The sequence below is a fragment of the Phyllobates terribilis genome, unplaced genomic scaffold, assembly GCF_046119375.1.
Source record: "Phyllobates terribilis strain yellow unplaced genomic scaffold, ASM4611937v1 Scaffold_2__4_contigs__length_985480577, whole genome shotgun sequence".
Lineage (NCBI taxonomy): Eukaryota > Metazoa > Chordata > Amphibia > Anura > Dendrobatidae > Phyllobates > Phyllobates terribilis.
Genome location: NW_027362762.1, coordinates 330481176 through 330505646, shown reverse-complemented (window position 1 = coordinate 330505646; position 24471 = coordinate 330481176). Strand labels below are relative to the sequence as shown.

The following is a 24471-nucleotide window of genomic DNA, read 5'->3' as shown; positions in this document are numbered from 1 at the left end:
CACTTGCGTTTATTTGTGAAAAAATCGAAAATTTGGCGAAAATTTTGAAAACTTCGCAATTTTCAAAATTAAAATTTTTATGCCCTTAAATCGGAGAGATATGTCACACAAAATAGTTAATAAATAACATTTCCCACATGTCTACTTTACATCAGCACAATTTTGGAACCAAAATTCTTTTTTTAGTAGGGAGCTATAAGGGTTAAAAGTTGACCAGCGATGTCTCATTTTTACAACAAAATTTACAAAACCATTTTTTTAGGGACCACATCACATTTGAAGTCACTTTGAGGGGCCTTTATGACAGAAAATACCCAAAAGTGACACCATTCTAAAAACTGCACCCCTCAAGGTGCTCAAACACATTCAAGAAGTTTATTAACCCTTCAGGTGCTTCACAGGAACTGAGTACGCAGATACCCCATATGTGAGGAAAAAACACTGGGCTCTCGGAACGGAGGTAGCGCCATTTGACTTTTTGAATGTAAAATTTGCTTGAATAATCAGCGGATGCCATGTTGTTTGGGGAGCCCCTGATGTGCCTAAACAGTGGAAAGCCCCCACAAGTGACCCCATCTTGGAAACTACACCCCTTATGGAACTTATCTAGGTGTGTGGTAAGCAGCTTGAACCCCCAGGTGCTTCACAGAAGTTTATAACATTGAGCCATAAAAATAAAATGTTCACATTTTTTTCAACAAAAAATGTTTTTCAGCCTCCAATTTTGCATTTTCATAAGGGTAACAGGAGAAATTACACCATGAAATTTGTTGTGCAATTTCTCCTGAGCACTCTGATACCCCATATGTGGGGGAAAACCACTGTTTGGGCGCACGGCAGGATTTGGAAGGGAAGGAGCGCCATTTGACTTTTTGAATGTAAAATTTGCTTGAATAATTAGTGGATGCCATGTTGCGTTTGGGGAGTCCCTATGTGCCTAAATAGTGGAAACCACACCCCCTCCCCCCAGTGACTCCATTTTGGAAACTACACCCCTCAAGGATTTTATCAAGGGGTATAGTGTACATTTTGAACCCAGAGTTACGACACAGAATTTGATAACTTATTCAATATGATAACCTAATGTTATTAGTCTTGAGTGCAAGTGCTCGCTATTTGAGTTTGCATCGGGTACTCAGGTATGCACCATGTATCGCGGGTGCTCGAGTGACATGCTCGTGTCCCCGCCCGCATGTTTCACGGTTATTAGACACCCCAAAAAAAAACATGCGAGGATCGCTCGTGCATGGCAGGCAATCCCCGCAATTTTTTTTTGGCTGTATAACAACTGCAAAACATTTTGGGCAGAGACTCGAGCACCCGCTATACTTTGTGCATACCCGATGCAAACTCAAGTAGCGAGTACTTGCACTCAACATTAGTCACCATATCATCGTCATTTTTTTTTTCTTTACTTCTAAAAAAAAAAATTCCAACCCCAGCCCTAACCCTAGCCCAACCGACAGAATTTGATAACATTAGGTCATCATATTGAATAAGTTGTCATTAGTCTTGAGCGCAAGTGCTCACTACTTGAGTTTGCACCGGGTACTCGGGTATGCACCAAGTATCGCGGGTGCTCGAGTGACATGCTCGAGTCCCTGCCCGCATGTTTCACGGTTGTTAGACACCCAAAAAAAACATGTTGGGGTCGCTCGTGCATGGCAGGCGATCCCAGCAACGATTTTTGGCTGCGAAGTATATGGGGCAGAGACTCGAGCATGTCACTTGAACATCCGCGATGCTCAGTGCATACCCGAGCACCCGATGCAAACTCAAGTAGCGAGCACTTGTGCTCAACACGAGTCACCATATCGTGGTCGTTTTTTTTTTTTTTTTTTTTCTTTACTTTTGAATTTGAAAAAATCCCAGCCCTAATACAACCCTAACCCTAGCACAACCCTAACCCTAGAGTTTATTTCTTTACGCCGTTCCTCGTGTGGTGTAAGTGATTAGCCAATTTTATTCTTCGGTTCGGTGCGATTACAGTGATACCAGATTCTTATCGGGTTTTTATGATTGACAGCTGTCACACACTAAAAGCTTTTTTTTTTTTTTTTTTTTTTTTTTTTTTTGCGAAGTCTAGTTTTTGCATCGCCATATTTTGTGAGCTATAATTTTTCCATATTTTGTCCGACAGTCATGTGATGGCTTGTTTTTTGCGGGACAAGTTGACACTTTTATTGGTACCATTTTCAGGCACGTGACTTTTTTTTGATCACTTTCTATTCTGATTTTTGGGAGGCAGAATACACAAAAACCAGCAATTCCAGAATTGTTATTTTGTTTTTTTTATGTCATTCCACGTGTGGTAAAATTGATAAGGCAGCTTTATTCTTCGGGTCAGTACATTTACAGTGGTACCGCATTTATATCGTTTTTTGTTTTTGTGCTTTTAAACAATAAAAACTATTTTTTAGAAAAAATATATTTTTTGCATCGCTTTGTACTGAGAGCTATAACTTTTTTTTTTTTTTTTTTCGGATGATGGAGCTGTATGGCGGCCTTTTTGCGGGACAAGATGATGATTTCAGTGGTACCATTTTTATTTACATTCGTCTTTTTGATCTCATGTTCCATTTTTTGTTTGGCAGCATGATGATAAAGCATTGCTTTTTTTATAGTGTTCACTAAAGGGGTTAACTAGTGGGACAGTTTTATAGGTCAGGTCGTTCCAGACATGGTGATACCAAATATGTGTACTTTTATTGGTTTATTTCTTTTTTTTTTTTTCAGAAATATTATGAGTACAATATATTTTTACTCTTGGGGGATTATTTTTTTCTTTTTTTTTTCACTTTCCTACCCTTTTTTTTTTTTTTTTTTTTTTTTAACTTTTACACATTGTCTCACTATGGGACTTTAACTTTTTGCAGCCTGATCGGCTGTATAGCATAGAGAGCAGCAGCTCCCTATGCCATGCAGCCTGTCAGCGCTGCACACAGGGGAGACATTACTTTGGTCATGCACTGCGCATGACCAAAGTAACTTCCTGCCTCCTCGTGACCTGGATGTTTTCATGACTACATCGGGTCGTCATGACAAAATCCGGAAGCCGCCAGAGAGGAGGTGAGTACCAGCGCTTACCTCCCCCTTTGCCCCAGCAATGCTGCGATCGACTTTGATCGCAGCGTTGCGGGGGTTAATGTTCTAGGAGAGGTGCGGGACCGCTCCCTGCACATAGCACTGGGTGTCAGCTGTGACAATCAGCTGACACCCGGCGGCGATCGCACCACTTGTGTGTGGGCGCGATCGCATTATGCGTAATAGTACGAAGCTAGTCCATAAGTCCCAGGGCACAGCTGCGTACTATTACTGACATCGTCGGAAAGGGGTTAACATCTACACTTGTCTTGAAACAACCCCCTTTACACATGAGTGGACACAAAGAAATCCCAGCAAAATTACCAGCAGTGTATTGATGTCAAAACTTGGGGTGTCAACTGTGAAAGTACCGTATTTTGCGGATTATAAGACGCACTGGGTATAAAGACGCACCCCAAATTTTTGGGTGCAAAATAGGATAAAAAAAAATTTTTAAATTAAATTGGTGCGCCTTATAATCCAATTACCAGAGGGGGTTGGCAGTAGATGAGCAGGGGTCACAGGAGCCAGAGTCACAGATACAGGAGGTTGGCGGCGGCTTCAGCAGGAGTCGGGCGATGCTGCAGGCCCCGACCTCTCAAAAGAATTTGGCGGTGAGTGGAGGTTCCCTCTCCTGCGCATGTTACGGCGGCCATTTTCCTGAAACCCACTGCAGTGCTATGTACAGGAGAGGGAACCTACACTCACCACCGACTTCTTCTGAGGAAGGGGCCCACAGCATCGCCCCACTCCCGCTGTCACCACCGCCCAAGTCATCCTAAATCAGCGACCCTGCTGATTATTATCAAACACAAGACTTCCAATGAGTATAAGGCCTTCTCCAAACACTTGGTATCCCAGTTTCAACAGTGCGCAATGTTAAGTTTGCTCAGCATGGAACCGTCAGGAACCTCCCTGGACATGGGGGGGGGGGGGGGGGGAGAGGAAAATTCACAAGAGATGTCTTTGAAGGTTGGTGCGAATGGTGGAAAAAAAACACCATGTCAAACATCTAAAGACCTGAAGGCCAACCTGGAACAGTCTGGGGTCATGTTTCAACAAGTACCATATGCTGCACACTAAACCAAGCAGAGCTTTATGGGTGAAGGCCAAGGCAGAAATCATTTCTGAAGAAAAGACATAAAAAGGAATGACTGATCGTTGACAAAGAGTACATTGACAAACCACAGTCCTTCTGGGAAAATGTTCTGTGGAGAGATTAAACAAAAATAGAGCTTTTTGGCAATGCAAAGCAACAGTTTGTTTACAAACCGCACAATCAAGCTTATAAGGAAAAGAACACCTTACCAACAGTTAAGCATGGTGGAGGATCCATAATTCTGTGGGGTTGCTTTGCTGTGTCTGGTACTGGATGACTTGACCGTATAACAGGAATTGTGAAATCAGAGAATTATCAAGAGATTTTACGGCGTATTGTCCTATAAAGCATAAGAAAACTTGGTTTGAGTCGAAGATCATGGGTCCTCCAGCAAGACAATGACCAAAAGCACACGGGAATCTTTGAAAAAGAAAAAATGGACTGTTTTAAAATGGCTAACAATGAGGCCTGACCTTAATCCCATTGAAATTATTTGGGATGAGCTGAAATCTGCCATTGAAAAAAAGAACCCTGCAAACATTCAAGAGCTTGAGCAAACTGCAAAGGAAGAGTGGGAGAAAAATACAGCTGAGAAGTGCAAGAAGATTATAGATGGCTACAAGAAACGTTTGAAGGCTGTTAGCTGTTACCCCAGTTCTTAATACCGTGTATTGCACCCTCTAATATCAATGACAGCTTGAAGTCTTTTGTGGATGAGGTTCTTTATTTTCTCAGATGGTAAAGCTGCCCATTCTTCTTGGCAAAAAGCCTCCAGTTCCTGAAAATTCCTGGGCTGTTTAGCATGAACTGCACGCTTGAGATCTCCCCAGAGTGGCTCAATGATACTGATCTCAGGAAACTGAGATGGCCACTCCAGAACCTTCTATTTGTTCTGCTGTAGCCAATGACAGGTCGACTTGGCCTTGTGTTTTGGATAATTGTCATGTTGGAATGTCCAAGTACGTCCCATGCGCAGATTCTGGGCTGATGAGTGCAAATTTACCTCCAGTATTTGCTGATAACGTGCTACATTCATCTTTCCTTCAACTTTCCCCAAGTTTCCTGTGCCTTTGTAGCTCACACATCCCCAAAACATCAGCGATCCACCTCCGTGCTTTACTGTAGGAATGGTGTTCCTTTCATCATAGGCCTTGTTGACCTCTCTCCAAATGTAACGTTTATGGTTGTGGCCAAAAAGTTCAATTTTGGTCTCCTCACTCCAAATTATCTTGTTCCAGAAGTTTTGAGGCTTGTCTCTGTGCATTTGCCGTATTGTAGGCGAGATACTTTGTGGCATTTGTGCAGTAATGGCTTTCTTCTGGCCACTCAACCATGCAGCTCATTTTTCTTCAAGTGCCTCCTTATTGTGCATCTTGGAAACAGCCACACCACTAGTATTCAGAGAGTCCTGAATTTCAGCTGATATTATTTGTGGGTTTTTCATTGCATCCCAAACAATTTTCCTGGCAGTTGTGGCCGAAATATTTATTAATCTACCTGACCGTGGTTTGGTTTTTACAGAGCCCCTGATTTTCCATTTTTTAATCACAGTTTGAATGCTGCTGACTGGCATTATCAATTCCTTTGATATTTTTTTTTTTTGTATCCCTTTCCGGTGTTATACAGTTCAGCTACCTTTTTCCGTAGATTCGTTGACATTTCTTTTGCTTTACCCATGACTCACAATCCAGAAATGTCAGTGGCTGGATGAAAGATGCAAGAGTCTGTCTGGATCCCAGAAACTCACTCAGCTTTTATGCACACACACTGATTACAAGCAAACAGGTCACAGGTGAGGATGTTACCTTTAGTAGCCATTCAAACCCATTTGTGTCAAATTCTGAGCATGTTATCAGGCCAAAATCACCAGGGTATGTGAACTTTTGATCAGGGTCATTTGGATGTTTTTGGTTGTCATTAAGATTTAAACGGAGAAAACACGGTATTTTGACAATAAATGGCTTCACCCAACCAATAACCATGAGTGGAGAAAAAGTTTGTTATCATTCATATTCTCTGAAACCAGGGCAAGAAAGCAAAAATTCTGCCGGGGTATGTAAACTTTTGAGAACAACTGTATATTATAACAGTTGGTTATACTTTTTTTTTTTTTTGCATTCAAGGGCATTATATATGATACATTCACCATTATATGTACATTTGTATATTTATTTCTATTTTGTTACATGTTTGGAGTTGAATTTTTAGTTTTCCTTTTTTCTTCTTTGTTTGCTATATTTATTTTAGTCTGAAGTCTTATTGTTTGACCGAAATGTTACTTGACCACCTTGATTGCGATTCCAATAAATCAGACTTTTTTGCATCATGAAGCATGCCGGGTTCTCTTACATATGAGCACAAAACCTGTGCCTCTGCCTGAAGTTTTATGGCTGCATGGAAGCCGTACATCACCAAGCACAATGCCAAGCGTCAGATGGAGAGGTGTAAAGCAGCCACCACTGGACTCTGGAGTGTTCCATGAAGGAATGGATCATGATTTTCTATCCAGAAGTCTGATGTACAAGTCTGGTTTGACGAATGCCAGGAGAACATTACCCGCCTGATAGCATTATACCAACTGTAACTTTTGGTGGAGGATCGATAATGTATTTTCTGTTCCTCCTGAATCTGCCCAGTGCACAAAATAAGATCCCTAAAGGTATGGTTGGTAGAAGAGCTTGACCGGCCTCAACCCAGTCCAACACCTTTTCGAATAAACTAGATTGTGAGCCAGAAACTGCTATAGCTGTGAAGGGGGTCCAGCTCCATGTTAAGGTGTATGTATTTAGAATGAGACATCATAAAAGCTCCTGTAGGTGGAATGTATAGGCGTCTAATACTTTGGTCCATATAGTGTATATCTATATACACAACATTTGTCCTTTTGTTTAACCATTGATTTGCATAACTTTCTGTGGTAATCTCATTCCTGAGACCATCAAAAAAGATTTTGGTACCATGTTAGCCAGTTGGAAAAAATTGATTTGCTCTCAGTGGCGGAAACAAAAATAATAACCTTGTAGTTATTTTGTAGCCATTAAAAGGTATCATAAGTGATGTTACGAAGCACGCTTTCAAGACTATTTACGTCTCTTCCTTAGGCATGGTATAACAAAGTATCTGAAGAAACACAAATACATATACAAAAAAGAGCAGAGGCAGGCATAATAAATGGACATTTACAAAAACAAACTGAGCTCAGAGGGTAATTCCTTAATTAGCAGAAATAAGTAATGTGAAAGTTTTATTGTCTCAATATCCATGTAACATCACATCAGAGACCTGCTGCCCTCTGTCTCAAAAGAGATTCCTCAGATTTTGTAGTAAGTCATAAATCCTTGTGACAAATTTAGTCCTGTGTGAAGGGAATCAAAGCCTGTCATAAAATTTTGTTCACAGACCCTTTGGACTTTTTGTGAGTTGAAGTTGCCTTTTAATATCACAATTTTTATATTGTGTCATGGACCACAGAAATGTTTAGTCACAGGTTTATGGGGGTTTTTTTTGTCTGTAATCGTGTGGCGATAAGATCTCATCCTTGTTCTCAGTTTCTGTCCTGTTTCTCTAACATAGATACCCCCAGTAGGACAAATAGTCACAAAATTGCAAAATAGTGCACTACATTGGAAGAGGAACTTGAGAATGTCCCAGGAATCTTATAGTCCTGTTGGGCATTGTGGATCTGTATCCAGTCTGTCGTCCTTACATGAGTGAAGGTTTTGCTGCTCTTCACATTGCATGGATAAGTTCCTCTTGGTGTATCAGAGGGCATTTGGAAGCTTTCTGTAGCATAACAAGGGAGTGTCTTTGAATGTTATTTTTAACTCTTTGTGGCGGATATGTAGGACAATTTTTAGCAGTTTCTCAGCACTGGGCTGTAAGCCACCACCAGAGGTACACTATTATTTTCCTCTTTTTCTCCATATTGAAGTACTTTACTTCTAGGGACCCTTGTGGCTTTAACAATTTGATCATCTATTGAGGTGGGGTGGCAGCATTGGTTTAAAAATGTCTTTTTAAGATGGGGTAAGTGTTCATCCCTGTCTGTTGGGTTGGAACAGATATGATTATATCTGAGAGCCTGGCTGTAGACAATGGACATTTTAATATGCTTCGGGTTAAAGCTATCCCATCTAAAGTATGTGGGCTGGTCAATTATTTTTTATTTTTTTTAACTTTGGACACTGCCCGAGCTTCAGGCAACCAAGTGAAGAGATCGATGCATACCAGGACGTATTCATAAGTACCCACCTTTTAGGTAGCTGAATGTAGTCTTCCTGCAGTCTCTGAAATGGGTAATCCTGGTTTTGGTGGGCATTTTTGTGGGACTCAAATATTTCTACCAGGGTTATGTTTTTCACAAATGAGACATACTTTGTGGCTGCATTCGGGAGTGCTGGGGCACACCAGTTTTGTAGCACCACTGTACACATAACCCTTGAGTTGCACACTGGGGAAATGTGCTAACGCAGCCATCATGGGGAACTGGCAGCGTGGGAGGCAAATCCTGATGTTTACCTGTCATACCCCTGACTCTGACCATACAGCACCCACTTTGGCCCATGTGTTCTGTTCGAATGGGGGAGTCTGGGTCTGAAAAACTTGCAGTAGTTCACAATCAACGGCCGCTGGGGCTGGTGCAGTGACAGTTTCCTCTGTCAAAAGGTAACTTCCCGCACTTTCGGTTACTGAATCCCCTAGCGGGGCCGTGTCTGCTATAGCCAGTATTCCAGTCAGAGGTAGTCATGCTGCTTCCTTAGCCACCTGGTTGGCCAAGGCATTCCCTACTGCAAGGGAAGTTTGTTCCATGTGTGTCGATAGCTGCCTTTGGGGAAGGGTGAATGCTGTGAGTAGCTGCTCTACCACCTCATAGGTTTGCCAGCAAAGGCCAGAAAATTACAACTCCGCCAAATGGCACCAAAGTTATGTGCGACCCTTTAAAACATATCCGAAAATACATTACTCTCTTTACCTTTTCCCAGATTGCACGCTGCACCGAGTGCCTTGAGCTCAGCCTCTGGCGCAGAGTTGCTGGAGGAAAGTGGTTCTTGTACTACTGCCTTACCATGGTGGACTATTGCATACCCGGTGATGAACTGTCTTTGATCGTTGTACTAAGCTCTGGAACCATCTACAAAATACAGTCATGGCCAAAAGTTTTGAGAATAACACCAAAATTATATTTTCACATGATCTGCTGGCCTCTGGTTTTTATTAGTGTTTGTCTGATGTTTATATCACATACAGAAATATAATTGCAATCATATTATGAGTACCAATAGGTTATATTGACAGTTAGAATGAGTTAATGCAGCAAGTCAATATTTGCAGTGTTGCCCCTTCTTCAAGACCTCTGTAATTCTCCCTGGCATGCTCTCAATCAACTTTTGGACCAAATCCTGACTGATAGCAGTCCATTCTTGCATAATCAATGCTTGCATTTTGCCAGAATTTGTTGGTTTTTGTTTGTCCACCCGTCTCTTGATGATTGACCACAAGTTCTCAATGGGATTAAGATCTGGGGAATTTCCAGGCCATGGACCCAAAATCTCTGTTTTGTTCCATGAGCCATTTAGTTATCACCTTTGCTTTATGGCAAGGTGCTCCATCATGCTGGAAAAGGCATTGTTGGACTCCAAACTGCTCTTGGACGGTTGGGAGAAGTTGCTCTTGGAGGACATTCTGGTACCATTCTTTATTCATGGCTGTGTTTTTAGGCAAGACTGTGAGTGAGCCGATTCCCTTGGCTGAGAAGCAACCCCACACATGAATGGTTTCAGGATGCTTTACAGTTGGCATGAGACAAGACTGGTGGTAGCGCTCACCTCTTCTTCTCCGAATAAGCTGTTTTCCAGATGTCCCAAACAATCGAAAAGGGGATTCATCAGAGAAAATGACTTTGCCCCAGTCCTCAGCAGTCCACTCCCTGTACCTTTTGCATAATATCAGTCGGTCCCTGATGTTTTTTCTGGAGAGAAGTGGCTTCTTTGCTGCCCTCCTTGAAACCTGCCCTTGCTCAAAGAGTCTCCACCTCACAGTGCGTGCAGAAGCACTCACACCAGCCTGCTGCCATTCCTGAACAAGCTCGGCACTGCTGGTAGTCCGATCCTGCAGCTGAAACCGTTTTAAGATACGGTCCTGGCGCTTGCTGGTCTTTCTTGGGCGCCCTGGAGCCTTTTTGACAACAAAAGAAGCTCTCTCCTTGAAGTTCTTGATGAGGCGATAGATTGACTGAGGTGCAATCTTTGTAGCTGCAATACTCTTCCCTGTTAGGCCATTTTTGTGCAGTGCAATGATGGCTGCACGTGTTTCTTTAGAGATAACCATGGTTAACTGAAGAGAAACAATGATACCAAGAACCAGCCTCCTTTTAAAGTGTCCAGTGATGTCATTCTTACTTAATCATGACTGATTGATCGCCAGCCCTGTCCTCATCAACACCCACACCTGTGTTAATGGATCAATCACTAAAACGATGTTAGCTGCTCCTTTTAAGGCAGGACTGCAATGATGTTGAAATGTGTTTTGGGGGTTAAAGTTCATTTTCTGGGCAAATATTGACTTTGCAAGTATAGTAATTGCTGTTAAGCTGATCACTCTTTGACATTCAGGAGTATATGCAAATTGCCATTACAAAAAATGAAGCAGTAAACTTTGGAAAAATTACTATTTGTCTCATTCTCAATACTTTTGGCCATGACTGTACTCAGCAGAGGGGTTAGTGAGGGGTACATCAGTGATATTTACCAAGCCTTTTGTTTCTGCCTCTATCAATGCCTGACAGTCTTGTTCCTGTGTCAATGTCACACTGAGCTCCCTCCTCTACTAGTTTAAAAACAGGAGTGGGTATTGGCTCACAGTCCCTCCCTCTATCCCACTGATATTCTCCTCCCTTTTCTAAATCCACTGGTAATAGTGTAGCTGGGTTTAGAACATCAGTGTTTAATAGTTATATGGGGGGGCTATTAAATGGGGGGGTTATAGGGACAATAAGACCCCCTCTCTGGAGCTCTTGGACTTTTTCATGTATTACTGCATTCTGGACAGTATTTAAAGGGTACTGCTTTATACCGGGGATTGGACACCTGGTTTAAGTTTTAATGTCACTGGGGCAATGGATAGTTTTCTCAAAGTTTGTGACATGCTCACACACAGCTGGCTGGTTATGTTCTTGAACCATGTATGTAGGGATTGAAGTTCGGAGTGTGTGCTGTCCAGGGCTGTAGAAATTGTCAGGGATAAGGGACTACACAGAGTAACTTCGTCTATGGGGGTGGTCATCTTGGGGCAATTTAGAGTGAATTTTATGCAGGCTCCAATTTTCTGCAAAATGTCTGTCTCTAATAAATTACAAGATACATCAGGGGAAACTAAAACCTGAGTCACAATTGAAATTGAATCATGCAAAATCAGTCTGAGTCATTTGTAATTTAGTAGATCATCCCTCTTCCCCTTCACAAGTTACATATTCGAGGGACAGTATGTCTTCTGATCTGTGTTTTCATTAATACTGTACAGGCTGCTCCAGTATCTATCATGAATGTAACAGTTCATCCCTCCACAGGGAAATGTGGACAGTGAGTGTGGGTCCCTGGGGGGTGACAACGGGACACAGGGATACATTTGGAATGCCAGTTTCCTATGGGTGGTTCAAGATAGTAGCTGTTGATTTTGAAGGAACTTTGGCCAAAAAATGTTCTTTTTTTAACCCCAAAACCAACATTTACTTTGCTGCAGTCTCTTAATTCCTCCTTGGTTGCTTCCCCCTCTCTCCCTCCCTCTTACCTTCCTGGGCTGCACAAGTCCTAATTAACTCTTTATTTGACATGTTTTCTACTTTATCTACTTCAGATCAGTCCATTGCATATAGCGCCACTCCAGGCGACTAGTGCGTCCTACCGTCTAGACCAGGGGTCTCAAAGACGCGGGCCGCATGCGGCCCCTGAGGCTGCTTTATGCGGCCCGCAGGCACAGACCCCTTGATGATCCCGACCAGGTCCAGGAGGAGCCGCCGACAGCAGCGCTGCATTGCCGCACAGAGACTGTCTCCCAGCACAGCATTTCCAATGCCAGCCGCCGACCAATCAGAGGCCAGCAGCTGATATCTGCGTATGGCAATGACGTCATACTCGCTGCGCCGACACGCAGATATCAGCTGCTGGCCTCTGATTGGTCGGCGGCTGGCATTGGAAATGCTGTGCTGGGAGACAGTCTCTGTGCGGCAATGCAGCGCTGCTGTCGACAGCTCCTCCTGGACCAGGTCGGGATCGTCAAGGGGTCTGACTCTGTGGTGCCTGCGGGCCACATCTGCAGGAAGGACGCCGAGGGAACGGAGGACAGGTGAGAATCATCTTTTTTTTTCTATTTTATGTGTGTGAAGAACAACACAGGGGACACATAGCCACAACATGGGGACCAGGATGGGGCACATAGCCACAGGATGGGGACCTGGATGGGGCACATAGCCACAGGATGGGGACCTGGATGGGGCACATAGCCACAGGATGGGGACCTGGATGGGGCACATAGCTTCAAGATGGGGACCAGAGCCACAGGATGGGGACCTGGATGGGGCACAGAGCCACAAGATGGGGACCTGGATGGGGACCAGAGCCACAAGATGGGGACCTGGATGGGGACCAGAGCCACAAGATGGGGACTTGGATGGGGAACATTAGTACAAGATGTTTGCCATTATTACTATATGATGCTAATTGTAAGACAATATTACTGTATGTGGCCAATTGGGGGAAACAAAATTGTAAAAATCAAAAAAATAAAAATAAAGCATGAAAAAATATTGGGCACTAAAAATGCTGTTTTATATGTAAACTAAAGTAAACACAAAAAAGTGCACGTTTATTATCGCCACATCCATAACGACCCAAGCTATAAAAAAATAAACACGGAAAAAATGTTCAAAAGGTGTGCACAAAAAAAAATGGTATCACTAAAAATGTCACATTGAACAAAGAATGCGGCCCCCCAAATTCTAATTTTTTTCCATGTGCGGCCCATATACCCAGCCGAGTTGGAGACCCCTGGTCTAGACTATAAGTCTAAGGCTGTACATGAAACATTGCAGCAATAGTAAGGGGTCACTGTAAAATGATTGAGACTAGGTCATCCCATGTGGCCCAATATGTCTCCTAGACACCCTTGAGACGCATTCTAAATGTTAGGGGTATGGGAGCTTGGTAGCGAGGTGGGACCAGGGCCATTGTTATGCTATTGGCTATACCTGTGGTGGATCATGTACCAGCAATTTATTTTCTATTGTAGGAGGTAGAAAGTGTAAATGGCTCGTGGTCCTCATAGGGACAGAGTCTCCTTGGGCGTCATCCATGGCGTGGGGACCCACAGGACACAGTAATTAACCCCACAGAGTTTCTGTTGGCCACAATATCTGCAGTTCCTGCATAAAGCAGGGGTGTCAAAATGGATTCAAGTTCTACATCAAGCACAGAGACTACAGGGGTCTTTGCATTTTTATGCTATCATAGATTACATACACAGTTCTTTGTCCATTTCTTCTGATTAATTTTCACTCATTGATAGATTTTCACTACTTCTAACCATATCAAGTCTGTTCTTAGTTATCTTCCAGTCATCCTTCCCATTCACAAATACACTTCTCCCATTCCTACTTAGAGTGAAAAGACTATCACATGTGTTGAGAAGGGTGGTACCTCTGAGATTGCTTACTTCCTTGCAATTGCCAGTCCTCATGACTGCAACTTTAAAGCCCGCAGTTATCCGAAGAACTGAAATGGGCCCATTGAGTCTTAACCGTAGAAGACTCTACTCTTCTGCCAGCTACAATTTGCTCGCAAGAGAAGGATTTCAACTCTCAACCACTGTTCTCGCAAGAGATGAATTTGTAGGAAATACCAACATCAGGAACCAGCCCTATGTATCTGTGCAACTTTGATACACAACCAAACAAATAACAATCCAAAAACTATACTACCAATAGTTTTTGCAATTACTTCCACTAGTCAAAATAAAATGTCATGGGAGAATAAGTTCCTATTCTACAAAACCTTTATCGACCACCTCTGATTCAAACAGATTACATCTAGCACAAAAGAGGGGTTACCTAGATCAAAGCATAATATAAAGTTTTAACTACTTAAACAAGGAGTTCCCTTCAACATCCTGCAGGGGGCACAGCTTGACAATGAAATCTGTGTTACATCTCCCCTCTCTGGCTATTGTTTCTTGGTCTAGATACACAATCTGACTAAAAACTACTACTCCTATCATGACATTTCCTCTCTTGAGTTCACAAAGCACAGACACCAAGGGCGATGATTTATCAGAAGTAGTTAACACTACGTCACTCACTCAATCCACACTGCAAAGTCGCTGGCACAAGGCCCTTAATGGTCACTCTAAAGCCCCCCGTCTCACATAGCGAGATCGCTGCTGAGTCACGGTTTTGGTGACGCAACAGCGACCTCATCAGCGATGTCGCTATGTGTGACACTTTGCAGCGATCAGGCCCCTGCTGTGAGGTCGCTGATCGCTGCAGAATGTCCTGGACCTTTTTTTGGTTGTTGCCCTCCCGCTGGTCAGCACACATCGCTGTGTGTGACCAGCGGGAGCAGCGATCAGGCTGGTAACCATGATAAACATCGGGTTACTAGGGGCACACGCGCACCTAGTAACCAGCTGTTTATCATGGTTACGAGCCTGCTAAAGTGAGCGGTAACCTCCCGCTCACCGTAGCAGAGTGGTAACCATGATAAACAACGGGTTACTAGGTGCGCGTGTGCCACTAGTAACCCGATGTTTACCATGGTTACCAGCTTGCTCCTGCTTCAGCAGGCTGGTAACCAGGAGCAGGACATCGTGGAAAGATTCTTTCCACGATGTCGCTGCTCCCCTGATCGTTGGTGAGCCTGCCTGTTTGACAGCTCACCAGCGACCACATAGCGACTCAGCAACGATCCCGGACAGGTCGTATCGTTGTCGGGATCGCTGCAGCGTCGCTAAGTGTGACGGGGCCTTAAACTCATTCAGTCCAACATCCAAGGGACCTCATAGTTTACAACAATTTCATTCCAGACATAACAATCATATAGACAACAAGGACAACATATAACAATCCTTCGACTCCTGAAATATTATACTTGTCACTTCAGCTAATTTCATTCAACAGTTGTCAGTTATACATCTAAAGACACATTGAAACATATAAGCCACAAATCATACATACAGAATTCAAACACCGGCAAAGGTTCAACAGTGATTGTATTGTTCGGACCACCAATTACCCGTCCTGGAGCCCTCTAGGTAGCACTGAATTTTTAGTAACGCAATAGGCTACTCACTGTGACTTATTCACTGTTTTCAGAGAGAGATATCTTTGCAGTCAGGTCCAAAGGAGGTCCAGTTCTGACAATTCTGCGTTTCGGCACCATATACTAATGTGGAAACCTGTATGGAAAGCTTTAGGAGGAACTCAAAAGGTTTCACACGTTTGCCAGTTTTTCGTTTTTGAAACTGGCTATATCCAGTTTTCCTATGCCTTCTGTAACAAAGAAAACGTAACACCCTATGTCCGAGACAATGCCCTGTTATTGCTTTGTTGAATAACACTTATAAAGCTAATTTAAAAATATTAAATTATTAAAGATGTATGAATTGTCTAAATAATAATCAAAGTAAAGTATAATATTTACCGTAACAACGCCAATAAAAAAATCCAAATTTTTATTCAAAATTAGTTAAAATATTATACAGTATAATCACAAACAGTTAAAAAGCATAGTTGCCTCATAAAAATGTCAAAACGCAATGCTGCCAGGCCAAAATATTATCATAAGGGCATGCATACAGATTAAAGTCCCATATATTATATAGGTTGGTATAGATGTATCTGAATAAAACAGACCAGTATATGACATGCTTTTTAAAATACAGTGTGCTACCTAGGACTAGTATAGATTAATCAAAACACAAGGTTCAATATATATGTATGTATATGTAGTTGCACTTGCCATATAACTATAATAATGACGCCGAAGGTATCACACACATCACAGCATATCAAAAAATAAAGTGTCTGTCATGAATCCTGTGAATCCTAAAGGCAAAAATATTCTTAGAGTAATATAGTAAAGATAGGACACAGGAGTTGAAGAGAGAATTCAGAAATAGTAACCAACCTTACATAACAATGGTGCAGACCCATGTGTGTTGAGCAACTAATTTTGAATAAAATTTAGACTTTTATTATTGGAGTTGTATTACATTTTTAATTGCTCTCTGGGATTTTCCCAGGCAGCCTGTATCTGGTTTCTCACTAGATTATGTGCATCCGCATTACTTTAATTAATGGATATATATAAGGAGTGTTGTTGATAATCATTTTTTTTTCAACTGCAGATTCAGTCTGTGAATAAACTGCTCATCTGCACAGCTCTATTGAATAACATTGGTCAGAGTACCGTTGGTTTTTTTCATGGACAGCACTCAGACTGAAAATACAGTCATATGAACAAGCTCTTATCAAAATTTTTAAATTATTCTTGTGTTGAGTGAGATTTTGATTACAATCTTTCTTTTCAAATATATGCTGCCTGCCATGCAAGAGATTATGAGGTAGACTGCCAGAGAGGACCATACTTCCAGAAAAGCCGAGAAGAAATGTGTATGTAATGTTGCACCTTTTCATTCTTCTAGGTATATTTGCACACATTTTTTTAAGGAACCCAGCAGGGAAGTTATTCCAAACATCTTGGAGAACTAACCACAGAGATTCGGTCGATGTAGACTTGTGAAAATCCTTCTGGCTCTTCAGGTAATCCCAAACAGGTTAAATAATGTTGAGATAAGGGCTCTTTGGGTCCATATAATTACTTCCAAGACATTAGTTAATTATCTTTTCTGGGTTAATCCTGACCAAATACCTAACTTGATTAGCTGAAATGCCGCCCCTAATTTCCATTTAACTTAAAACAATACTTCATTGTTGCCTGGAGACACTCATTATTTTGCTCTTCAGCAGTTTAGCGAACAAACTGCCTTCTATTGCAGCCATATAGTTCAAATTTTTACCCATTAGTCCAGAGCACCTGCTGCCATTTTTTTGCAGCCTAATTCCTATGTTTTCATGCATAGTCTAATCACTTGTCCTTGTTTCCATGTCAAAAGTACAGCTTTTTGTCGACAATTCTTCCATGAGGACCACTTCTGTTCACACTTCTGTTTACACTTAACAATAAGGCTATGTGCCCACGATGCAGAAATGAAGCAGAAAATTTCTGCATCTCCCTGGCAGAAAAAAACACATGCGGCTTGTACATGCGGATTCACATGCTTTTCCGCATGCGGATTGACAAGCGCTTTCCAGGCGATTTTAGCATCACCTGGAAAGTGCTTGACAACTAGGTCACACTATATAAACAGCATGGATTTATATAGTGTGACCGTAAGAATGTTTAAAAATCAAAAAATAAAGCTATACTTACCCTCTGATGGCCCGGCGTGTGCTGCCGCGTTCGTTCCTGGCTTGTTCCTGGCTGCCGGGATATTGCGAGACACTGCGCTGAAGGGCCTGCGGTCACATGACTCTGACGTCACCGAAGGTCCTTCAGTCTTGCACGCAAGCAGAGGGAAGGTGACCGGGGGCCGTCGGAAGGTGAATATATCTTATTTTTTATTTTATTCTTGTTTTTACAGCTTTTTAATGGTACATGGGTGTGGAGGAGAGTCTCATCTTCTCCACACCCGGGTACCATCCACACATTAGAACGCGCCAATAACACAAGTACAGATGCAGTCTTGCGGTATTGGCGCGTTCTAATGCAAGTCAATGGCGGCGAAAACGCAGCGTTTCCGCAAAATTAATGGACATGCTGCGGATTTTTGAGTGCAGCATAAACGCTGCGGAAAAATCCGCAGCATGGGCACCGCACGGATTATCATTGGGGAACATTGCTGCCCTTCTACCATGCGTTTTTAATGCGTTTCCGCAGCTGCAAAAACGCTGCAGAAACGCATTAAAAACGCATCGTGTGCACACAGCCTAAATGGGTTTAGCTGGGTCCATTTGTTGATGTCAGTTCAGAGCAGATCCCCGTCAGCACTATTATAGCCCCATCAGCACTATTAGGGCCCCGATGGCGCATATGCACTAATCCAGTTTTGCGGGAGAAGAGGAGGAGTTCGGACGCAAGTCCTGACGCGACCAAAGAAGGAGTGGCAAAATGCAATGTGAAAGCACTAGTGATGGGCGAGTGTGCTCTGCACTGCTCGATACTCGATTGAGCATCAGGGTGCTCTTTCGAGTATCGAGCAGTGCGGAGTATCGTGTGGTGTTCGAGTACTGAGGTCCCCGCAAGAAGCTCATTTGTATTTGAGGAGAGAGAGAGACTGGACAATGCTCGAGTTTGCCATTCACTTCCATTATGCTCGCTACTTGAGTCGAGCAGGTCCGAGCATCCGACGTCCCTGATTCAAGTACCAAGCATTCGAGCATTTCAGTGCTTGATCAACACTAGAAAGCACCCTTATAGGGGTTGTCCTACAAACAAACTACATTTTTCTTAATAGATATTGGTATAATAATTTCCACAATTAGATGGATGTATTAAAGAAATGTTCTTGTGCTAAGAGAAAATCTTATAAATGTGCCCCTGCCTGTGTACTGTGTAATGGCTGTGAGTGACCATGCAGAGCTGCTCCAGTTCATGGTCAGCACATACCATAGTCCCTGGCCAGGGAGGGGCGAAGTAGAAGTCACTTATAAGTGAGTACACATAGGAAACAGCAAATAGTAAAACACAGTTTAAATATTTTGTTGGACTTTGTGGTCATAATTAATTAATATCTCCCTCTATATTTTTAAAATAAAAAATGCAAATATGAAAATGACAAACCTTAGGCCCCAAGCAGGGCCGGCTCCAGGTTTTTGTATACTGGCCCCCCATATAACGCGCCATGCAGGATACTGGCCCCCATATAATGCTCCATACAAAATACTGGCCCCCATATAATGCTCCATGCAGGCTGTGCCCCCACATAATGCCTCATGCAGGCTGTTCCCTCCACATAATGCCCTACGCAGGCTGCCCCCCCCCCCCCCACACACGCACACACATATAATGCCCCATGCAGGATGTCACCCCCCCTCCCTTATAATGCCCCATGCTGGATGTCACACACACCCTTATACACTGTGTTCCAAATTATTATGCAAATAATATTTTCTCAGATTTTCCCAAATGACCTATATGAATTGCAGTCATTGTAATTTTCCAGTCAAATAACTATTAGGGTATGTGCACACGATGCAGAAATGAAGCAGAAAATTTCTGCATCTCCCTGGCAGAAAAAACGCATGCAGATTGTGCATGTGTTTTTCCTGTGGAATACATGCGGATTCACATGCGTTTCCGCATGTGGATTGACAAGCGCATTACAAGCGATTTTAGCATCACCTGGAAAGTGCTTGACAACTAGGTCACACTATATAAATCCATGCAGCCGACATGGATTTATATAGTGTGACCCGAGAGAGTGTATATACTTACCTCCGATGGCCCGCGCTGTCCTGCTCAATCCATTCTCCCTCGCCGGCAACTTTGAATTGAAAGACCTGCCGACGTCAGCGTCACGTGACCCGTCACATGACTCTGACGTCAGCGCAGGTCCTACAACTCACTGCAAGTGCCGGGAACCAAGAAGGAGCGGTGCGCGGGCCGACAGAAGGTAAGAATACATTTATTTTTTATTTTATTCTTTTTTTACAGCTTTTTTTAATGGTACATGGGTGTGGATGAGACTCTCCTCTCCTCCACACCCGGGTACCATCCGCACATTAGAACGCGCCAATAACGCAAGTACAGATGCAGTCTTGCGGAATTGGCGCGTTCTAATGCAAGTCAATGGCGGCGAAAACGCCGCGTTTCCGCAAAATTAATTTACATGCTGGGGATTTTTGAGCGCAGCTTTTACGCTGCGGAAAAATCCGCATCATGGGCACAGCACATGCGGATTTCAATTGGGGAACATTGCTGCCCTTCTACCATGCGTTTTTAATGCGTTTCTGCGGCGTTTACGCAACTGCAAAAACGCCGCGGAAATGCATTAAATACGCATCGTGTGAACTCAGCCTTAGAGTACAATTGAAAGGTTTTTGTACAAACTGCCTATAACAGTTTATTTTTAAAAAAATAAAAAACTCAAAATGCATGTTCCAAATTATTATGCACAGCAGAGTTTTCAACCTTTTTCATTTTAATAAAGAACAAAAAAATTGTCATTTTTGAAATTATAAGCATTAGCAGGTTATTACAAACTGAAATCAAACAGTTTTCAACTCAAAACTTTATTCTAGGTGATGTTACATTTGCACACAGGACCGCTTGTTCGAAAGGAGCTTCTGAACTCTCTCGTCCATTGAATTTGTCAGGTTTTGGATGGTTTCTGCTTCAATTGTTTTGCATGAGGACCGAATACCCTCCCAGAGCTGTTGCTTAGATGTGAACTGCCTCCTGCCATCATAGACACTCCTTTTGATGATGCTCCAGAGGTTCTCAATGGAGTTGAGGTCAGGGGAGCATGGGTGCCACAGCAGCAAAAGATGCAGATGTGTTGTGTTACCATTATTACATGCGACTTTCACTGCTGCGGTTTTCCAAACTTCAGTTAATCTGAAGGCATTGCAGAATAAGGCAAGCTGAGGGAACAACATGGCAGCATCCTCAAATAACACTAATTAGAATAAAGAGGAAAACTACAGAGATGGTCATAAAAGTAATACCTTGTACCTCCTTATGTTATTAAAATGCGCTTTCCCTTTAAATTTAGCGCCGCATGCATCGTCATGGTATGTGCTGCTACCAACAACCAATAGCATCACAGGATTTGAATTAAAGCAAGAAAAAAACGTCAGTTGGTGGCAGTCTGTGGTTTCTCGTTCCCCTCTGGATTGGGAGACTGCCTCTACCTGCTGCTCTACAGAGGGGAGTATCATTGTGGGATGAATAAGACTGCTGATTTGTCATCCCGGATATTGACAGTTGTTAGGAAACTGAAAGCAATTGGATATAAAAAAAAAAGGAAATGATTCACCATAGTAACCCAAATATAGATAACTGGATGATTATAGATAAATATGGTAAAATTTGATGACTTTGAATAAATATAAAAAATGTGGATAATGTGTAAATATGAGAAAATACTGAGCCACATATTTTTCCTGGAAATTCACAGATACAATATATACAAGTGCGTGGTCATTATTAGCCTGTATATAATAGTAATATTATACATATAGCGGAGAGAGATATGAAGTATATTGTAATGGATCAGCAGCTACTATACAGGGAGGAACCGGATATATACAAATGTTTATATGGACAGTCAGTATAACATAGATATGTGTTTTTTTCTTATCATAGGACATAAACTCAATTTGTGTAGACATATATGACCGGTCACATTTTTTTTTTTTTTTTAAGTAGAAAATAGTTTGTTCTGTTTCCTAGATACAGCACCACTTTTGTCAATGGATCATGTTGGGTATTACAACTACAAGTACCAATCAATTCAATAAAGCTGCAATAGTGCAACACATGTAATGCAGGCTGTGCTAGTTACGTTTTGGGTTACACATTAGGTTGGTAGTACTACTCTAATAGAGGGTCTTTAGAAATTGTCATATATTGCATTATCAGGTTATAACCTTTTCTTTGTTAGTTTCCAGGAAGAATGACCACGAGGAAGCGGAAGAAAGAACTGATCGCCCAGTATGAAGAGGAGTGGTAAGTAGAGGTTACATCACTGCAGTCATCACCCTCCATACACTTACACCAGCAATCCATAGTGACCATTATACGTCACCACTACGCATATTTATACCATTTACAGCACAGAACTAATATCAGACCCCCATGAGGAATCCCCCATCAGGATATAAGTGCTGGACTGCTGGTACAGAAACGCTCACACTCACTTTGGCTATTTTGGACAGAACAGCTCACTATGGAGTTGGAGAAGTAGTAGCCGTGATCTGTGCAGAGCGGCCGTTCCCATATAATTTGAAAATTCGTTGTTCTGCACAAATCGCACAGCAGGGGGCGTGTTGGCAGATGCTACGTTTGTAAATTATCATGATAATCAGTCAACACAAACTTATCAATGTGCATCAGTATCAAAAGACCCCCTGCAATAAAGCACAATTGTGAATGAGCCCAAAATACATAGGAATCTGTGAGAAATTCCCACTCACTCACAGATATAGAGGCAGAAGTACAGGATGGGTCCATAGATTTCTACTACGGCTCCTCACAGCCCAGAACGCATGTGAAGCCATAGTGCAGCCGTGTGTACGAGGCCTAATACTATAATATCCCTCTTCTATCACAGTTCACTGTCTGCCACCCAGGAAGAGGCCAAAAGGAGAAAGAAAGAGATGGAAGATGACATCCTGCAGCCAGAAGAGCAGGCAGCTTTGTTCACACTCCTTGGTAAGACTCATTGCACCTTCCAAGGTTTCCAGACATAAAGTATTAGATTATATGACATTTATTTCTATATTAATCTATTTCATGTGTAAGGCTATGTGCGCACGTTCAGGATTTGAAGCAGAAATTTCTGCAGCGTTTCTGCATCTTTGGCAGGAAAAATGCTGTGGAAAAAACGTGCGTTTTCCCGTTTTTGTTTTTTTTTATGCATTTTTTAAGTGTTTTTGTACTGAAATGCATGCTGTTGGGAGCTAAATAAAGTTATTTGAAAAAGAGAAATGTGGGACATTGCTTTAACCCTTGGATTACCGTCAGAATTGGGGTGAGTATATTGGTTCATTTAAGAATGTGTCTGTTGTATTTTAAATAAAGTTTGTTCCGTGTCTGTGTTTATTTAACTCTTTACTTCACTTAAATTAGGGTTGGTCTGATTGACAGCTTGTCATCACCAAACAAGAGCTAGGTGTCACCTAATCCCATATACCCAATGTTATTAGCATTTCCATTCATGTCATTTCTGGGACAGCTGGGAGCTGCTATTTTTTAGCCTAGGAAGGTGCCATTAGGCAAACATTGTCCCTGGCTATTAACAGCTCACAGCTGTTTTGTTAGCCGCTACGTCCTCTCGAACAGCAACAAGCAGCGCTTAGAACACAACGTATTTTTGCTGCGACCAAAACCCGGTGTTCTAATGCCACACTTTTGTTGTCAGTACATGTGAATCCACCACATATAATGACACTTCAATCGGTCAAAATCTGCAGGGGAGACTAACGTGTCCGCTACAGAAATTGACATGCTGCGGGTGAGTTTAGGTACGTGGCCATGATCAGGAGTCACTGCGGGTTTGAAGCTGTGTGTTTATACAGCATCAAACCCGCAGCGTCCAGATGTTACAGCATAGTGAATGGGATCTCTAGAAATCACATGTCCACTATGCGTGCATCTGAGGCTGCGGATTACCCGCGGACACTGAAATGCGGCGCGTTTTTCAGGACCGCAGCATGTCAAAATCTCTTGCGGAGTCGCTAGTCTCTGCAACAGAAATGTGACCACTGGAAAGTATTTAATGCAATAAATCCGCATGGTTCAGTGAACACATGTGGATTTACCTGCATTCAATAGAATGCAATGTTTTGGACGCAGCAAAAATATGCTGCATCCAAAGCGCTGCTATGTCTGGATCATGGGCACATAGCCTAAAATTTTAAAAAAATGGCACGGGCTCCCACATCATTTTTATAACCAGCAGAGGGAAAGCCGACTGCTGGGAGGTGATATTGGTAGCCGGGGAAGGGGCCATTAGCCAACAATGTTCCCTGGCTATTAATAACAGCCCACAGCTGTTTGCTTAGCCTTTACTGGTAAGATTACAGGGGGACCCCAGAAAAAAATTGACGTAGGGTCCCCTATAAAATGTAACCAGAAAAGGATAAACAGACAGCTGAGGGCTGATAATAGCCAGGGAAGGGTCCATGGATCCTGGCCCCCTCCGCGGCTAATAATATCACCCCTCAGCAGTCCCAGAAATGGCACATCCATAAGATGCAACAAATCTGGCGCTTAGCCTCTGCTCTTCCCACTGCTCTGTAGTGGTGGCGAGTGGGGTAATGGGGTTGGCGTTCATGTCAGCCTTGTATTGGCGGCTGATATGAAGCACAGGTTAGTAATGGAGGACGTCTGTAAGATGCCCCCATTAGTAACCGCGTAGTAAAGTTTTCAACGCTTTTTCAATCAGACACGGCCGTAATAAAGTATTTTATTGAAATAAAATTACACACGGTTTTAATATTTCTTTTATTATACGCC

At 42.5% G+C, this 24471-nt stretch overlaps 1 long non-coding RNA gene across 8 annotated transcripts in view; it reads left to right on the top strand.

Annotated features, from left to right (window-relative positions):
- LOC141207934 (uncharacterized) overlaps window positions 1–24471 on the top strand; it is a 39217-nt gene that overhangs the window by 3236 nt on the left and 11510 nt on the right. For 6 of the 8 annotated variants that reach the window (XR_012278213.1, XR_012278216.1, XR_012278231.1 and 3 more), the window contains 3 exons: window positions 16874–16991; window positions 21896–21960; window positions 22565–22665. This is a non-coding gene — a long non-coding RNA (uncharacterized lncRNA). Of the gene's footprint in view, window positions 1–16873; window positions 16992–21004; window positions 21961–22564; window positions 22666–24471 lie in introns of all 8 variants that reach the window. The other 2 variants (XR_012278225.1, XR_012278237.1) reach the window with 2 other exon arrangements.